Source organism: Penaeus chinensis, chromosome 24 (assembly GCF_019202785.1).
Source record: "Penaeus chinensis breed Huanghai No. 1 chromosome 24, ASM1920278v2, whole genome shotgun sequence".
NCBI lineage: Eukaryota > Metazoa > Arthropoda > Malacostraca > Decapoda > Penaeidae > Penaeus > Penaeus chinensis.
This window is the reverse complement of record NC_061842.1, coordinates 1980464-1985463: the sequence shown is the minus strand read 5'-3', so window position 1 is coordinate 1985463 and position 5000 is coordinate 1980464.

The window sequence follows — 5000 nt, the reverse complement described above, 5'->3', positions numbered from 1 at the left end:
AAGGGGGAAGAGGATGTAAGAGAGGGATGGGAGAAGATATAGGGTAAGAAATGACAAGGGAAGAAAGAGTGAGTAAGGGAGACTGGGGGAGAGTTAGAGTAGGTAAGGAAGAGGACAAAAAAGGTGAAAAGGTGCGGTAGAAGGCAGATGGGGGGAAGGGATAAAGAGGATAAGGGGAAGGGGGTGAAAGGGCAGGGGGAAGGGATAAGGGAAGGGCACCCCGGCCGGAAAAACAGGGATAAAGGGAAGGCGGCAGAAAAAAGACACTAAGGAAGGGGCAGGAATAAGGGATAAGGGAAGGGGCAGGAATAAGGGATAAGGGAAGGGGCAGGAGAATATAGGAAGGAAAGGGAAAGAAAAGGAACAGGAATATGGAGAGGGAGGGGCAGGAATAAGGGATAAGGGAAGGGGCAGGAATAAGGAAAGAAAAGGGAAAAGGAGGGGAGAGGGGAGGGGCAGGGGCAAGGAGGGGAAAGGGGAGGGGACACGAAGGGGTGGAAAGGGTGCCGCTGCTGTTAGTGGCAGCTCCGTCTCTACCTGGTCTTTGCAAGGAGGAGAGAGCACAGGCAAAAAAAAAAAAAAATAAGGAATAAGAAAAAAAACGAAAGCGAAAAAAGAGAGAGAAACGAGGAGGGAGGAAGAGAGAGGGGCTCGATAAGGAAGGAGGAGCGATGAGGGATGATTAGGAGGACAATTACGGCCAGGGGGGCTTAGGGGGGGCTCAGAGGGGGAGACAAACACACGCACGCACACCGACACAAACCACACATATGCAGACACCGAAAGGGAGAGTGCAAGTGGTTGGGTGAGTGAGTCAGAGTGAAAGTGTGTGTGTGTGTGTGTGTGTGTGTGTGTGTGTGTGTGTGTGTGTGTGTGTGTGTGTGTGTGTGTGTGTGTGTATGCACGTGTGTGCGTGTGTATATGTGGTCGAGAGAGTAAAATAGATAGATAGATAGAGATAGATTGATAGATAGATAGAGATAGATTGATAGATAGATTGATAGATTGATAGATTGATAGATAGATAGATAAATAGATAGATAGATAGATAGATAGATAGATAGATAGATAGATAGATAGATAGATAAATAGAGGGAGAGGGAGAATATGTACTTATGTAGATGCATATTTGTATATGTACTCCTATCTCGTACAAACTTGTGATCCCATACACTTCCAGTATCGTGTAGTTTAGTCTTATTTATACTAAAGCAGCATCACTACCGAATGCAAATCACAATTTCATTTAGGTACATTAAAAAAAGCAAGGGGGAATAAATGCCGCAGAATGCTGAAGCGTGCCCCAGGCCCATCTCCATCGGTCTTGCCCTTTCAGAGTGTAGTTCATTATCAAGTGTGCAGAAATCGTGTCAGAGTGTGCGCTGAGTGTGGAGTAGGCATTGCCCCCCCCTCCCCCGGCCACCCCCTCCTCCTGGTCTCAGCCCTTGTCCTCCTCCCCTCGCCATTCCCTCGTGTCCCTTCCCTTGCCTTGTCCACCCCTTCGTTATCTGCCTTTCCCCTCTTATCCTTTTATCTTCCCTTGCCTTGTCCACCCCGTCTGCTTTTTTATCCTGCCTTTCCTTTCCCCTTCTTATTCCTTTCTTTTTTTCTTCCCTTGCCTTGTCCACCCCTTCGTTATCTGCCTTTCCCCTCTTATCCTTTTATCTTCCCTTGCCTTGTCCACCCCTTCGTTATCTGCCTTTCCCCTCTTATCCTTTTCTCTTCCCTTGCCTTGTCCACCCCTTCGTTATCTGCCTTTCCCCTCTTATTTTTACCCCTGTCCCGCCCCTTTCTTTTCCCCCCGCCCTGTCCTTTTGCTCCACCCCCTATTCCACTCCCCTTTCCAGCCTACTCATCTTCCCCTTTCCCCTTTCCCTTTCTCTTCCTCTGCCTTCCCTTCCGTTTCTCTTCTTTCGCTTCCTTTCTCTTCTCCTTCCCCCGTTCCCCTTTTTCCCTTCCTTTCACTCACCTTTTCTCCCTTTCCTTCCCTTCCCATCCCCCCCTTCATTGTTCCTTTCCCTCTTCCCTTTTTTCCTCCTTCCATTGCTCCTTCCCCAGCTATTGTCCTACCCCATTTCTTTTGCCTGTTCCCTCCCTCCCTCTTTCTGGCCCTCCCCATCCCTCTCTCCCTTCCCCCTCCCCTTTCCTTTACCCCTTTCCCCCTCCCCCCCAATCACTTCTCTCCCTCCCCCCCCCCTCTCTCTTCTCTCTTTTTCCCCCCATCTCTCCCTTCTCTCCTTCCCCCTCTCCCCCCCATCCCTCCTCTCTCTCTCTCTCTCTCTCTCTCTCCTCTCTCCTCTCCCTCCTCTCCCTATCCCTCTCTCTCTCTCTCCCTCTCCTCTCCCCACTCCCTCCACTCCTCTCCCTCCCTCCTCCCACCCTCCCTCCTCTCTCTCTCTCTCATCTCTCTCTCTCTCTCTCTCTCTCTCTCTCTCTCTCTCTCTCTCTCTCTCTCTCTCTCTCTCTCTCCTTCTCTCTCCCCTCTCTCTCTCTCTCTCCTTCTCTCTCCCCCTCTCTCTCTCTCTCTCCTTCTCTCTCCCCTCTCTCTCCCCCTCTCTCTCCTTCTCTCTCCCCATCCCTCTCCCTCTCCCTCTCCTCCCTCTCCCTCTTCCCCTCCCTCTCCCTCTTCCCCTTCCTCTACCTCTCCCCCTCCCCCTCCCCCTCCCCCTCCCTTTCCCTCTCCCCCCTCCTCTCTCTCCCTCTCTCTCTCCCTCTCCCTTTCCCTCTCCCCTCCCTCTCCCTCTCCCTCTCCCTCTCCCTCTCCCTCTCCCTTTCCCCCGCCTCTTCCCTCTCCCTCTCCCTCTCCCTCCTCCTCTCCCGTTGCTTCTCCCCCCCCCCCCCCTGCAACCCCTTAGGTGGAAGGCTCAGTCTTATGCACGATCAATCCATTACTCCGTGGCCCCGACCGCCGTGACCTCCTTCCCCGCTTGACCTGAGACGGGAACCTCTTCAGGAGCCCCACTTCTGGCTCCTGCCCCCCCCCCCCCCCTTTCCTGCTCCCCGCTCGCCCTTCCTCCCACGCCGCACGCACGCAGAGGCAGAGAGAACTGGGTGGGTGAATTCATGGATGGATAAGAGAGAGATAGAGAAGGAGAGAGGACGATAGAGATAGAGATTGAGAGAGATATAGACAGATACACATATGAATAGATAGATAGGTAGATACGTTGATAGGTAGATATATATGCAGATAGTTAGATGGATAGAGAAACAGACAGATAGGTAATCAGATAGACAGGTAGGTAGATAGGTAGATAGATACACAAATTGATAAACAGATAGAAAGACAGACAGATAGACATAGATATACAGACAGATATATAGACAGACAGACAGACAGACAGACAGACAGACAGACAGACAGACAGACAGACAGACAGACAGACAGACACACAGACACACAGACAGACAGACAGACAGACAGACAGAAATACAGATAGTAAGGTGTGCTCAAGGAACGTAGCAGGCGACCGAAGGTGCAAATGCATTTCGGAGTGTGACAGCGAGGAGAGGCCGCGCGAAGAGCGAGGAGGTGCTTGTTCTTAGGGGCAAGAGAGGGGCGGAAGGGGTGCTAATTGCAATAATGAGATTAGGGGAGGTTTTCGGGGAGGCTGTTGGGTCGCCGTACCAGCCGCGAAGGGCCTCCTCCCGATCGAAGCGAAGATGCCGCGGCCGCTGGATCCGGGAGGAGGACCTGCCGTGGCTGAGGGCGGGGCTCTGGCGATCGGGTCCCGAGGAAGGGTCGGCCCACGGGGGTGCAGGGAAGGCGGCTGCGGAGGACAGAGTGGAGGCGCGAGATTTATGGGTGGAGGAGTATATAATATAGGCGGGAGTGTAGATGATGATGATGATGCGTGTATGGAGAGGAGTGTAGATTCCTGGAGAGGACGGAGCGGAGGGAGGAGAGTGGGGAGTGCGAGGGTGAAGGAGAGACATAATGGGTGGCGGTAATGTAAATGGGCTTCAGAAATGAAATAGAGGGCCAGTTTAGACATTCCGAGAGCCGTGGATGGAGAGCAGGTAGTTGGGGTGTAGTGGGAACTAAGTAGAGTGAATACCGATATATGGAAGGCGAGACAGTACAGTAGAGGAAAGAAACACACGAGGAAGTACTCTAGACTTTATTTAAGAGCGTAACCATATTGGAGGCAATGCAGTGATGTATAAAGACGGTACAAAATAGTGTTATGCAAAACCAGCTTTGTATAGATCTGAGATTTACATGTTTTGAACAGAACGATGGAAATGATGGAACTTTCTTTAGGCTTTAGACTTAGGGGAGTGTGGCTTTCGAGGAACTTCGATTGTACATTGCGTGTACTCTCCGGGGAAGCAAGAAAACCATTAAATCAGTCCAGAAGGATAAGAAAACGGTCCATATATTATGAGAAGGCAGTAAAGTGTATTACCCTGCCTCCCTCCTTCAGTATAGTGCGAGGGGACGCCAGGAGAATGCATTATCCTGCCTGCCTCCTTCAGTATAGTGCGAGGGGACGCCAGGAGAGTGCATTATCCTGCCTGCCTCCTTCAGTATAGTGCGAGGGGACGCCAGGACAGTGCCTTATCCTGCCTTCCTCCTTCAGTATAGTTCGAGGGGACGCCAGGAGAGTGCATGCTCCTGTCTCTCTTCTTCAGTATAGTGCGAGGGGACGCCAGGAGAATGCATTATCCTGCCTGCCTCCTTCAGGTACAGTGGAGTTGCAGCTTTAGACATTAGCAACATGTTCCAAACTTGAGCCCGAGATGACAGCTCCTCCACTACGGGTTCGCATATTCATAGAAGCTGAAGTTAATTTTGAGGTCGATCTAAGCCCAAGCGACTTTCTTGGCGGTTTCGCTGGTATTGTTGTTGTTACTGTTTGGTGGTGTTGCGTTGCGATGATAATAATGGTAATAGTGATAATAGTAGTTGTGATAGTAATAATTTTGATGATGATAATAATGATGATGAGAATAATGAGGATAATAATGATAATGATGATGATATGATAACGGTGAGG